The following is a 14,599-nucleotide window of genomic DNA, read 5'->3' as shown; positions in this document are numbered from 1 at the left end:
TTTGGTCTCCTTGACTGTATTCAGCAAGTCCCAGAAATGTTCATTTTATTCTGATAAGTAAATGCTGTTGGAGAGACTCTCTCCAGAGACTGTGTTCAGAGCTGGCAGAGACTCCTCGCCATTCTAAGCAAGCTTTGGTCTCCTTGACTGTATTCAGCAAGTCCCAGAAATGTTCATTTTATTCTGATAAGTAAATGCTGTTGGAGAGACTCTCTCCAGAGACTGTGTTCAGAGTTGGCAGAGACTCCTCGCCAATCTAAGCAAGCTTTGGTCTCCTTGACTGTATTCAGCAAGTCCCAGAAATGTTCATTTTATTCTGATAAGTAAATGCTGTTGGAAAGACTCTCTCCAGAGACTGTGTTCAGAGCTGGCAGAGACTCCTCGCCATTCTAAGCAAGCTTTGGTCTCCTTGACTGTATTCAGCAAGTCCCAGAAATGTTCATTTTACTCTGATAAGTAAATGCTGTTGGAGAGAATCTCTCCAGAGACTGTGTTCAGAGCTGGCAGAGACTCCTCGCCATTCGAAGCAAGCTTTGGTCTCCTTGACTGTATTCAGCAAGTCCCAGAAATGTTCATTTTATTCTGATAAGTAAATGCTGTTGGAAAGACTCTCTCCAGAGACTGTGTTCAGAGCTGGCAGAGACTCCTCGCCATTCTAAGCAAGCTTTGGTCTCCTTGACTGTATTCAGCAAGTCCCAGAAATGTTCATTTTATTCTGATAAGTAAATGCTGTTGGAAAGACTCTCTCCAGAGACTGTGTTCAGAGCTGGCAGAGACTCCTCGCCATTCTAAGCAAGCTTTGGTCTCCTTGACTGTATTCAGCAAGTCCCAGAAATGTTCATTTTATTCTGATAAGTAAATGCTGTTGGAAAGACTCTCTCCAGAGACTGTGTTCAGAGCTGGCAGAGACTCCTCGCCAATCTCAGCAAGCTTTGGTCTCCTTGAGTGTATTCAGCAAGTCCCAGAAATGTTCATTTTATTCTGATAAGTAAATGCTGTTGGAGAGAATGTCTCCAGAGACTGTGTTCAGAGCTGGCAGAGACTCCTCGCCAATCCAAGCAAGCTTTGGTCTCCTTGACTGTATTCAGCAAGTCCCAGAAATGTTCATTTTATTCTGATAAGTAAATGCTGTTGGAAAGACTCTCTCCAGAGACTGTGTTCAGAGCTGGCAGAGACTCCTCGCCAATCTAAGCAAGCTTTGGTCTCCTTGACTGTATTCAGCAAGTCCCAGAAATGTTCATTTTATTCTGATAAGTAAATGCTGTTGGAAAGACTCTCTCCAGAGACTGTGTTCAGAGCTGGCAGAGACTCCTCGCCAATCTAAGCAAGCTTTGGTCTCCTTGACTGTATTCAGCAAGTCCCAGAAATGTTCATTTTATTCTGATAAGTAAATGCTGTTGGAAAGACTCTCTCCAGAGACTGTGTTCAGAGCTGGCAGAGACTCCTCGCCATTCTAAGCAAGCTTTGGTCTCCTTGACTGTATTCAGCAAGTCCCAGAAATGTTCATTTTATTCTGATAAGTAAATGCTGTTGGAAAGACTCTCTCCAGAGACTGTGTTCAGAGCTGGCAGAGACTCCTCGCCAATCTAAGCAAGCTTTGGTCTCCTTGACTGTATTCAGCAAGTCCCAGAAATGTTCATTTTATTCTGATAAGTAAATGCTGTTGGAAAGACTCTCTCCAGAGACTGTGTTCAGAGCTGGCAGAGACTCCTCGCCAATCTAAGCAAGCTTTGGTCTCCTTGACTGTATTCAGCAAGTCCCAGAAATGTTACATTTTATTCTGATAAGTAAATGCTGTTGGAGAGAATGTCTCCAGAGACTGTGTTCAGCGCTGGCAGAGACTCCTCGCCAATCTAAGCAAGCTTTGGTCTCCTTGAGTGTTGTTAGGCAGTATCATATGCAGTACCCTTTGGGAACACTACACATAATTAAGACTACATGTGTAAGTACAATTTCACGCTTGGTACAAGCCTGTACTACACAGTAAAGTGGTAGCGATGGCTGAGCAGCCAGACTTATCTCAAGAGTAAAGTGAGCAGTAGAACAAGTTACACAAAGGACCAACAAATACAGTGATTCAAACAAACACTGACTAAAGGTTTCTTGGTAAAAGAATATACATTTATTTACACAGTCATTTGGTAAACATTACACTAGCAAGAACAGCTCAACATCATATATAGTACAAATACACAACCAATAAGTTACTGAACAAATTCAGCTCCCCTGAAGTGGGAGCAAAATGGCACTTCAGATACTTTAAAAAGGAGTAAAAAGACAAGGTTATAAGAATCAACAGCACAAATACTTGCATAGGCAGAGCAAAGGGTTTTAGTTATCTACAACCAGCAATTCAGTTCATATGCCTGAGCCAAAGTCGATGGTGCAGAGTCTTTGTATGGAATAGCACAGTTCTAGTAGTAAACGGTTAAGTCTTTACCATGGATCTTAGAAGAATTTGGTTAGACGAAAAGATTTTGGTTTAGGAAAGGACAAGCCTTCAAAGTCGGGAAAGTTTCACAAACTTTCGCTGTGGCCGAAAACATCTCCGGACCACGTTTGCTGTAGCTAAGTCGGTTTTTCCTGGCAGTTTGAGCAGATCTCGCTGTTCCTGAGCTTCTGTCGTGGGGAAAAGAGGTAGGACGTCGGGAGGTTCCTCCACTGACCAGGGAAGAGGCCACAGCTTGGCAAAATGTGGGTTTAAGGTGTGAGTGCCTTCAATATCACAAAATGGTATCCTTCCCAGGGTCTATCTGGTTTTCCACAGCACTCTGCAGAAAATTCTACCAGGAGGGGACAGTGTCCTGGCGGCTTACGAGTTGGTTGTTCCCACCAAACTCAAGGGAAGAAGTTAACCTTGAAGGGCTTCTCTGTTGATGGAGTTTCAGGCAATTCGGACCTGCAGCAGGGCTTCACCGATCGTCCAAGAGTTGCAGTAGTCGTCTTCCTTCAGCTCATCTTCGGTTCTTTCGTTCCAGTGGTCGACTCTGCTTTCCAAGTCCCAGAGAACTGCTTTTAAACAGTTTTCCCCCCATTCATTCCAGCCTGACTGGCACTCACACAGCAGGGTGGCTGTCCTTGCCGGACAGCCAGCCGGCCAATCACGCCAGAGTGCATTCAGGTCTCCTAGGAGACTAAGCACATGGAGTTTCATGCACCTCCTTCACATCCTGTCCACCCCAGACACCCAGGCGCCAGAGGAGGACTTCAACACTCCTCGCCAATCTAAGCAAGCTTTGGTCTCCTTGAGTGTATTCTGCAAGTCCCAGAAATGTTCATTTTATTCTGATAAGTAAATTCTGTTGGAGAGAATATCTCCAGGGTCTGTGTTCAGCGCTGGCAGAGACTCCTCGCCAATCTAAGCAAGATTTGGTCTCCTTGAGTGTATTCCGCAAGTCCCAGAAAAGTACTTTCTTGCTACTACAGGAACCGAAGTGCCAGGGAGAGGAACCCCAGTTTAGAGTGCATCACTTTTAAGTCAGACCGGAGTTGCAGGAGGATCCTCCGGACTCCCAGGAAACAGGACTGACCAAGCCTGAGCCACCTCAACAGAGTGCTGGACCCCAGATGCGAGAAAGTCAGAATTGGTAGCCGAGAACCGCAGTGGTGCTATTTGCTGAGACGCGAGGAGCTGAAACATTGAATTGACGCTGAACTGAAGTTTGCCCTTTGCTGTTGCTGACCATCCCATTGCAATGCAGGAGTCCCCATAAGTCCTCCCTCTTGTCCCCACGACTGAGGCCCAGTAACAACAGGATCTGCAGAGCTGCACATGAACAGAAGCCAGCTGGAACCATTTCTTCTAACCAAAGGTACTGTACAGTCTAAGAGAACTTACCTCTTGTTGTGTAGCCTTACTTGATCTCAGCTGAGACTGGTCCCGGTTGCTTCTGTAGAGTTGTTGCATCTTCTACTGCTCACAAGCCTGACAGCTTGTGGCCCTACATTGATTCTCCTTTTTTACAAAGACTTCTAAAACATTGTGCAAGAACTTGTACTTACCTGCAAGAAGTGCTTCAGCTCACCTAGACTTTTGCCCAATTGACATTGGCCTGGCCTGGCTCCTTGAATGACTCTTCTCCCCTCTGACATTGTGCTTTACCTTTCCTCCCAGGAAGGGGTTAACTTACTTTACATTGGGGGGGGGGTTCAAAAGTACTTACCTACTTCAGAATATTTGTGTGATCTCTTGTCTTATTCTAATAACCCTTTTCTTTGACACTCATCTCAGTATTGCTCTAAATGTACCAGTGATATATTAATGTCCACAGTGTCCTAGATATTTAAGTGACCTGAGGGTGTAGGAAGTGTCTGTCTGCCATCCCAAATGGGTACTTGCGGATTTAGAGAAACTAAGAGTGTGTATTTTGGAGTGTATTTATGTGTTATTATTATATTGCCCCTTCTGAAGAAGGCTTATTCAAACGGACTGTTAAATGAATTAATAATTGTTTAATCAAGAAACCTTGAGTGTAAGTGTTTATTTGGATACTTGTCTCTGTGAATCTCTGTGTAACTCCCCTGCAGCTCACATTGACCACTCTTAAGATAAGCCTTGGCTGCTCAACCACACTACCAACCTGTGTAGTACAGACCTATACCAAAGGTTGGGTTCCTATTACCAGGAGGTCAGGGTTGTTGTAGTGCACCCAAAGGGTACTACCCCATATTTTGCCTAACAGATGTATACAAGCAACATAACAATCTAGATAAAAAGCAAGAGTGGTGACACATTATATTAAATAAAAACAAAGTAAATGCTGTTGGCAAGCAGCTTTGGTTTCCTTGAATGGTTTACTTCATATAGTCCACTCCTCTTGGGCGCTAAAGATATATGAAGACCTGAGCCTGAGGAACAGTCTCTGGGTGCTTACTGGGCCCATCAGAGCTGGGGGTGACTGCCAATCTAAGCAAGCTTTGGTCTCCTTGAATGGTTTACTTCATATAGTCCACTCCTCTTGGGCACTATAGATATATATAGACCTGAGCTGGTGGAACAGTCTCTGAGTGCTTACTGAGCCCATCAGAGGGAGGGTGACTGCCAATCTAAGCAAACTTTGGTCTCCTTGAATGGTTTACTTCATATAGTCCACTCCTCTTGGGCGCTATAGATATATAAAGACCAGTCTCTGGGTGCTTACTGGGCCCATCAGTTGAGTTATGGGGAAAGGGGGCAGAGGGAGTCTAGGGGGAGGTGAGATGGGAGGTGAGGGGTGACTGCTCTAGCAAGTTTAGAGAAACTGTGACTCAGACAGGAAAACTACCCACTGAAATGCCAACCTGTGTGGTCTAGATATCTACATTACTATTCCCTGTGATGTGTGCAGAATACCACTATGCCGCTGGGTACGTGGCCCTGGTGGTGGTTTTGCCCACGCCCCCCCACCCCCCTGAGTCCAGTCTTCATTTTCCTGTTTCTTTCCAGTTTCCCAGTCTTTGTATTCTACCCACCCCACGCCTGCCCCTCCCTCGGACCAGGTGATTGGCTTTACATTCATGCATCAGTTAGCATTAATAACTGTTCTCCAGCATGGGTCAGAACCCTTGTTGCTTCTATCTATGTCTACCGACAACAGGGACCCGTTGTCAGGGAAGTTACGTGCCCTTCAAGGGCCGTTGTTGATCGAAGTTTCTGGAAGGCTGATTTGGGCCTACTACTCCGACCATGACGGATGAGAAAAAGGAGGGGAGGAGCCTCTTCACGCCTTGCACCCGATGCGGGCTAAGGAACGTCTTCGTGGAAGACAAGCATAAGAAGCGTCTCGGGAGGATAGCTCTGGGGCAATGCACTCGCCTTGGAAGCAAGACTATGCTGAGCAACACAGGTTTAATCCCCGTGTCCATGCTTAGAACCTTCAGGGTAAGCTCATTATAAATAACAAATTATAAAGTGTCAGTACTGCCTGGACTCAGACCACAACGAGGATGGGTGCCAGATATGCCTAGGTTTCTGTGGTAAAATCAAGAAAGACAGGCATAGGCTGGTGGCATGGCTGAAGTCAAGCAAGAACTCTGACCCATCCTCCAGGCATGGTCATGCCTCACCCAGGGCCAGTCGGTCTGCAGAGCGGTCTCCCTCCGAGAGCGGGGCGAAGCCCTTTGAGGATGCTCCATCCGTGGGGGTCCAAGATAAGGCCAAGAACCGCAAAACTGATTCCTCTGGGTTTGCGTCCCAGGTCGGATAGACTGCGACCGGTATTGCCGTCCACACACAGGCAGCCTGCACACAAGTTCCTCCTCAAAAAGGAAGTCCTCCACCCCGACCAAGCTACAACCAGCAGCAGACAGGTCGGCAAAGCACTTTGTTGACATCTTCTGCGGCCTTCACTACAGAGAAAGATACTGGCTCTGCGAGGTTGATGCTACAGCGCAGAGAGTGGCCCTGCCTCTAAGGTGCAACGTGGGCGCCGAGGCAGCAGCGAAAGCTGCGGGCACCCCTGAGGGGGGAGAGGCACCGGTCACCATCCCGGTACAGAAAAAAGGGGGGCGAGGAGGCCCCCGAGAGGCCCTTTGATGTTCCATTCGATCAGCCAACTGACATCTACTGCACGGACAAAGACGACCCGGTGTCCGTCCATACCGTTCATGAGGGAAAATGGAGGCGCAGGGCCCAAAACTCTGACATTCAAGAGAGGGTGTCATAGCCCAGACCCTACACCAGTGGCTCCATTCAATCCCCAGCTGAGGGACAAATCTCTGGACATCCTGTCGCCCCTACACAGCCTAGTGTCAGAGACCCAGAAAAGGTTGCCTCCAACACCGGCGCCTGTTGTACCACAGACCCCACTCCAATCTCTGCGTAAGAAAAGGAAGCGTCACCAGTCGCCACCACATATGCCTGATCCGCCATGCCCTATTCCAGCCCCTCCAGTGGCACCGGTTGTACATACGGACACTGGTATAGACACGGCAACTACAGCCACAGGGAACTGATGAGGATGACGACTTTGTCGCAGCGGACGATGAATCACTGCACCTGGACGGTCGTCACAGAGCCTCTCCATCTGATGAGGTAGGATCTTTCCAGTCGATGATCTCCAGGGCTTCCGAGCTGTTCCAATTTGTGCTCGAGGAAACCAAACAGGAGGGTTTCCTGTACCAGCGTAGGGATTCCAAGAGCAAGATGATCATGTCAGTGCCCTTTCTGGATGGCATTTGGGAGGATGGCCTAGCCCTCATGAGGAATCCAAGCACGGCTCCACCAAAAAGGAACATAACCTTCTCCTAACACCTGGCACTGCACGACTGCTACCGAATGTTGCAACCTACCTATGCTATGTTAATGCTTTGCTATGTTAAGCTCAAGCCTTCTGTAACAGCGCCACGATGCCCCAGGGCAGCTCTGTGCGCTTTATAAATGCAAATAAATAAAAATAAATAAAGGGTGCTAGACTCTGCACCCAAGTGCCTAAGGTCTCAACTGTCACCAGACTCAGTGGTGCCTGTGCTGCGAGGAAACGCTCGGCCAACCCAGCCTCAGCATCCTCGGTCCCTCTTGATCAAGAAGGAACGAAGTTGGATGCCATGGAGAAAAAGATCATCTGCACAGCGGCATCCACAGCGCAGGCGGCTAATGCTCTGGCTATCTTGTCCCTGTACAACCAGGAACTCTGGTACAAACTGGGCCCGATCCTGGAATTCCTTCCCGATGACAAGAAGGGTGAGGCGCTCGCCCTCTGCCAGGAGGGGGGTAGCGTCGGACGATGCCTACGATGGCAGTGGACATCGCCGACATGGGATTCCGACAGATGGGAACCAGTGTTTGCCTTCGTCTGCAGGGGTGGCTAAAAGCCACTCATTTTCACCAGGAACTTCATGCAAAGCTACTGGGCATGCCTTTCGATGGTGAAAACTTGTTCCAGGAAGGTGGTCAACGAATCCCTGGAGGTGTAAGGGAGAAAGGGTCTCCTAGACCCCTCTCCCCTCCATTCCAGGTAAAAGCATGCACATATGCACGTTCCGCGGCTGCCCGTGCACCACTGGCCACAGTGTTGGACAGCCCTGGGACAACACATGCAGGTGCAGCACCAAAGGAGCAAGGACTTCATTTTGTTCAGCCATGGAAGCCATCTTGTTTAATTCTTGACTCCTCTCTGCTTTGGATTTAGCAGGCCTCATTGAAACGCTGATTAGCAGGCCTGCACCTCTCCCTCACTGGGTCCGCACACGGCCAGTCAGCCAAACCCCCACCTCCTCCCCTCTGTGGTGCTGCAGCGGGCCTATTCTCACGGATGTCAGTGTGTAAAGATGTAACATTTCGAACACTGTATCACTTGTCTTCACTGGGCCAGAGCTCAGACCTGGAAAAAAAAATCTGTCTCCACTATTCTGATCCTCACTTTGGGAAATACAGTCTAACGCCCCCTACCCCGAGCTCTGTTTGATGTTCCAGTTGTGTGCCAGCTGACCCAATGCTATCCCAGCCCACTCTATCTCTTAGGAAAACCGAGGTGGCAGTATATTCTCCCATGTACTAACATACTATTAAGCTGTCCCCTAATAGATCTAACAGCGTAATTGATAGAGGTATCCCAGAAATGTACCCCCAAGATAAGGCACCTGGACCTCTGTAGTATTCTTTGATTGTGAATAGTTTATGACACTCGGTACAAAAACATATATAGAGAAACAGTAATAAATGTCGAACAGTGTGTGTGTGTGGCCAAAAGGGCAAATGTCAGTTAGGTTGATTTGCAACATCACAGACATCGCTTGACCCTGCGCTCCACCCCGAAGAGCCCAGCTGACCCGTGCACCTCACACAAGAACCACGTGGATCAACACCAATCATGAACCAGTGGTCATATGGAATGAGTAATGTCCTGTCCCCTGTGTCCAATCCCCTCACTTCATGTATCCCCTACACCTCACGTCATCCGTGACGCAAGAATGTAACAAAAACAGAATGTTTTGTGTTGTTTTGCAGAGCGCACTTGGTCTTGGTCTCATTCCCTCCTGGGGTGTGTCCATCATTGACTCTCATTTGGGAGGTTTTTCCTGTGATTTTGGGGGCCGCTCACTTTTATTGGTGACCCAGACGCGATAGCTTTCTTTTCATTCCTTCTGGCACGAAACACCCCCCGGCCACAGTGGAAATCTGAGATCCAGGGGGCGCTCCCTCAAGGCCGCCCGCCTACGGCAACCGGTACCCTTAGACATGCTTACAGAACAGTGACGGTATTACAAAGGTACAATGGGGGCAGAAACATCACTTTCAGACATTGCCAGACCTTACCAGGGTATGCAGACAAAATTAATAAGTACCACGACCAGTGGCTGACAGAGATGAATGGGGAGGGGCGGCCCCAGGTATGGCCTGAAGGAGGGTCGTTTGACAAGGGGGTGTTGGATATGGTGGCAACGTGCCTATTTGTCAAGTATAAGGGGAAACAGCTACAAAACAGAAGGGAAATATTAGATCTGTGGAGACTTTTTGAAGAAATACCCCCATGCAAGGGTAAGGGACAGAGAGCGTCTCCCCTGGCAGGAGCAAAACGATGAGGAGGGGGGCAAAAAGACAGAGATGGGGGCAGCAGTCACAAGTTTATACCCAATATTGACAAATCCACCTGAAGGGTACAGCAACCCTGTGTACGTGTCTAAGCCCACTTCACCCCCCACAACCCAGTCAACCGCTTCAGCGCCACTCCCATATGACCAGCGAGAGGCATTCAGTCAGGTGAGTACCCCAGCCACAGATATAGAGCAGGTCACTCAAGATTTGGAAACAAGGCTAACAATGACGCAGACAGAACTGACTCGAGTGAGAGATTTATTTGAACGGAATTGTTCGCCCACACCTAGGGCTGAGCAGACACAAGAACCACGAACACCAAGTTGTTCGACAGAGGAGGGGTGGAAGAAAGGGGACATTTTATTCCGAATTAATAATTCCCCAACCAGAATAATACAAATAGACCAAGGGAAAGAACAGGTAAGTGTGGAAGGGGAGAGTGCGGCCTCAGACAGAGAGGAGGAATATTGGTGCGACATAGAAGAGCAAGAAGAAGAAGGTGTAAGAGAAGACAAGAGGGGGCAACAGGGGGAGGGTCATTGATAATGGAGCCAACCCCGATGGCCTAGGGTGCTTGAGGAAGAATGGCAATGGAGACTGCGGACAAGAGCAGGTAGGATGGCAGTACTGGGAAGAAAGAGAACGAAGGTGATTACGGGAAAAATAAGGAGTAAGTTACAACTGCTGTTAATACACAAGGGGGCGGGAAGGCCACATTATGTCCCATGGGCCCAAATGGATAAGGCGAACCTGCTTAAGACGTTGCCCCCACTTTCAGGGGGGGGGCGAGTAAGTGGATATATGCATTTGAAAAGAACACAGCTGGGGTCCCCCTAGCAATTGGTGATGTCAAACGCCTGCTGGTCTCTGCCGTAGGAGACCAAGCTAATAGAGTGTGGGCGAAGACGGGGTTCCCGGGAATAACACTGGATTATGGCCGCCATGATGGGGCCTCGTTTAACACTGTGAGGGTCAGAGTATGGGACGCACTGAGAGAAACATTCCCTGACACCCCCGATTTACAGTCAGTAATGCAGTGTACAACAGGGGAAGATGAAGATGCGATTGCTTACATTCTTCGGGTGCAGGAGATGTGGAGAGCTGAGACAGGCACGGCTTGGGACTAGTCTACCTCCCTGTTCTATTTTATAACTCACGAAGGAGGCACAGAAGGCACTTGATAAAATAGGTGGGATAGAAGCAAAAGGGTGGCCCGAAATACAGACTCCCACTACTGGTGTCCAGTCAAATGGTCGACTGCAATTTGGTCGACTGCAATTTGGTCGACACCATTTGGTCGAATGCCAAATGGTCGAATTTTTTTTTTTTTTTATATATGTGTTTTGTGGGTTTTCGTGTAGGGGAAAAAAAAAAAAAGAAAAAAAAGGGTAAAAAAAAATTCGACCATTTGGCATTCGACCAAATGGTGTCGACCAATTGTCCTGTCGACCAAATATTTTCGACCAATTGACTGGGAACCCCCACTACTCAAACCCAGATGAGAGCCTTTTTGGGCCTCACTGGGTACTATCGAAATTTCATGGAAGACTATGGAACCATAGCTGCACCACTGACAGCTCTGACTTCACCCAAACAACCTAGGAAGGTTAATTGGACTGAAGACTGTCAGAGGGCCTTTGATGGCTTGAAAGAAAGTCTGTGTAGGGCACCTGTGTTGTGTGCACCTGACTACAGCCGACCCTTTATCGTCCAGACGGATGCCTGCGACACCGGAATTGGAGCTGTCTTGTCCCAGTTAGATGACAAAGGGAGGGAACATCCTATCATATTTATCAGTAGACAACTGAAGGGTAGAGAATTTAGGTGGGCTACTGTTGAAAAGGAACCCCCCCCCAAAAAATAAAAAAATTTGATGGGTTTTTTTTGAGAAAAAAAATTGTGGTAAAAAACCCCACGAAAAAACATCCTGCAATGAAATGACATGGAACCGTCTTCGACACACTCTGTCTCCTTGAAAAAAATAGGATTGTATCAGTCTCTGACACAAGCGTGTGCTTTCTGTCAATCCTAAGGGAAGGGGGAGGTATTTTGGAGTTTATCTGGTTTTGAAAGTCGATCCCACCTATTAAGGTGCATGTCCCCAATAGATGGCACCCTAGTATTCAAGGTCTTGTTAGTTACTACGTGAGTAATTAACTAATGCACACCGTTATTACTGAGAACCAGTCTGCCTGTAACATTTGATTCCTGCGACTGTGAATGTGTTGACACTAATAATGTGCTTCTCCTTTTACTTCAACAGGTGATTGATGGCCCAAAAAATGAGACAACAGTGATTGTTAAATTCCCTGGACTAATGAACTGCAAAGCTTCAAACCAGCATTACAGACTAATGATGGCAACAGTGTTTGATAAGGATGACAACAGTGCTTGATAACTCCAAACTGTATTCATACTGTATATGTAAGAGGTTTTTGTCTGTGGGGCAAATTCTGGATTCAGTGATATTTTAGCACTGTGGTATTTTGGCGGCAAATTGGCCTTACCTCATTTGGTGATAATTCAGTATTATCCTATGTTGGGTGACAGTTTAGTACTTTCTTATGTTGGTGGTAATTTGGTGTTAGCCTACTTTGGCTGTATTTCTTTGTTTCAGCGGTATCTTATTCTTGTGATATAGTGGTGAGCATGTCTTTCATAATACCGCCCCATAGTAATACAAACTGTCCCTCTTTATAATTATGACACCTCTTGGGCTGACAATAAACAACCTTTGGACCTGGTACACTTTCTGGGAACCCAGTAAGATTATACAGAATGACACTTATTGCATGTATCTTGTGTTAATGATTTATTTGCATTAATAACCTAGGTGCCTTGGAGGGCACCGCTTTCTCTTCAGCATGCAGAGAAAAGCCCATCCACACTCACGCACAACTTTCTATCTTGCATTTGTATATTCTTCCTTGTTTGCTAACTTTACCTTGGGCGGTAGAAAAAGCGGTAAAGATTTTTATTACCGTGGTGTAAACATCAGTACCTCCCAGTTATTCCTTCCCCTTGAAACAGTGACCAACAGACACATGAAATTAAGCACACAAATACAACCAGTCTTATTTCGGTAATTTCAGATGTTGTTATTATTTGCCTTACATCATGTATTACACAACCAAAAATAATAATGTTACATTACATGATATTATAATTACATGCTCTTACCAACAGTGGATGCAGCTTCGAGCCTCTAAAAGATAAGAGAAAACAAACACATCGCAAAACGGGAGATATTTTGAATGTGGTGTGCAGCTCTTTCTACCCAGTGCAGAAATGCAGAAAGAAAAATATGACACTTTTGTTTTCAAACCTAACTCACTACACTGTCTGCCAGTAAATGCAATGCATTCCAGTCATTCTCACGTACTCCTCAGTTATAACCTAACTGACAAGAGTTTGTGGAGCCTGGATCTCTTGCTTACGGCTTATCTGTGTGAACCTCACACAGCCCACGGGTACAGCCTTCGGAATTCTAGTCACTCCGATGCCAGGAGCACGACAGCCCCTCTGCACTGCCTTCAAGCTGTCTTCAAAACTGCATCCATGGAGCTCACATCCCAGGGAGGCACCAATAGGAATCAAATCTCAGGAAGAACCGACTAAACCCCCCAGCTCAGCTGCTTAAATTTCCTCTGCCTGTCCATCAAAATTAGAACAGCCTTCCCTGACGTGGTTCTGACACCTCCAGAACTGCCGACCACATTATTCAATCACCTTACACAGGCTTGCATGTAACAAGTCATTTCCTGCAAGGACAATGAGTTTTCAGTTGCACAAAGACAGCCCTTCTATTTTTTTTATTATTACTGTGCATGTTTCCTTCTTCCATGGAAAAACACTAACGGAATGAATTTCAATCTGTGTTAAACAAACTGCATTACAATGTTAATTGGGACAGTTAATTGGTTACTGGGCTTTCATTAGTAGAAGAGTTAGTTGGTTATATATATTTCCCAATGCAGTTCCACACAGATAGAAATGCACTCAATTTGTAGATATGCACGTTGAAGTCACTGTCTTTTCTGCATTCTGTTTTCTTTTCATGTAAAGCCTAATGTGGCATTTTACCTGCTTCATGTAACTTCCCATCTCTTTCCTCCCTTCAGGTTAACCCCATTACCCTGCTAATCTGTACCCCTACTTTGTCCCCACATGTACTCCTCTGCATTTTAACATGACTGCACATTTTGCCTAGTGTTTTTGAAAATAAGCACCCATTTTGCTGGCTGCATACTGAGAAAAAAAACTGTCACCTACATTTACATTTCGAAATGTTTGCTTCCCTTGGAATCTGTACACATGTGCTGTTATTTGCATAAATATACCATGCATGAATATATCCCTACATACCCGAGCCTTATTTCTGTATGTAAAATAATGTCTCACCATGACCACTGCATTTCAACTGTCTTTGTACCCAGATACGCTGCTGCTATCATGTATGCCTTTTTGCCCTCTGTAACCAGATAAGTGTCACAAATAAATACATAAATAAATGATGGCAGCAGTGCTTGATGTGCAGTAAAACAAGGCTTTTTCCTTTGCCTATTATTCCTCGGGGAACACATATGAATGTTATTATATACACATTCTCAATGTAAGGCTAGTTTGTTTAAATAATTTTTGAAACCCCAGTAAATTCAAATGACTAACTGTATCCATGCACTGAATATTTTATAAGTTTCAGTCAGAGAAAACAGCTTGTTTGTCACTAGAAATGGCCTACACATGAGGAAGCTCATCTGTGCTCTGAACTTGATAAAAGATTCAATGGAAAGTGTCCTCCAATGAAGCATTAACTGGTGAGAAATCTCACATGTGCCCAGAATTTGGAGAATGTTGCCATCTCAAGAAAATACTTATTGCCCACATGAGGTCATAGGGGAACATCAGACCAGAAACCTCATGTGTGCACTGAATGTGGGAAAGGTGTTTCTCAGAAGGGAGATCTTAATAAACACCAGAGAACACATACATGTGAGAAACCTCATCTGTGCACTGAATGTGGGAAAGGGTTTACTCATAAGGCTTATCTTATTAGCCACCAGAGAACACATACAGGTGAGAAAC

At 46.2% G+C, this 14,599-nt stretch overlaps 1 protein-coding gene across 4 annotated transcripts in view; it reads left to right on the top strand.

Moving 5' to 3' along the window:
- LOC138511134 (NACHT, LRR and PYD domains-containing protein 3-like) overlaps window positions 1-14,028 on the top strand; it is a 703,807-nt gene extending 689,779 nt beyond the window's left edge. For all 4 annotated transcript variants that reach the window (XM_069626620.1, XM_069626622.1, XM_069626619.1 and 1 more), the window contains one exon: window positions 11,778-14,028. The gene's annotated coding sequence lies outside the window, so the exon portion shown is untranslated. The remainder of the gene's footprint in view (window positions 1-11,777) is intronic.
- The last annotated feature ends 571 nt before the right edge of the window (window positions 14,029-14,599 follow it).

This window comes from Ambystoma mexicanum, chromosome 6p (assembly GCF_040938575.1).
Source record: "Ambystoma mexicanum isolate Mex_15411 chromosome 6p, UKY_AmexF1_1, whole genome shotgun sequence".
Classification (NCBI taxonomy): Eukaryota; Metazoa; Chordata; class Amphibia; order Caudata; family Ambystomatidae; genus Ambystoma; species Ambystoma mexicanum.
Note: the sequence above shows the minus strand (reverse complement) of the source record. Positions and strands in the feature narration are given on the sequence as shown.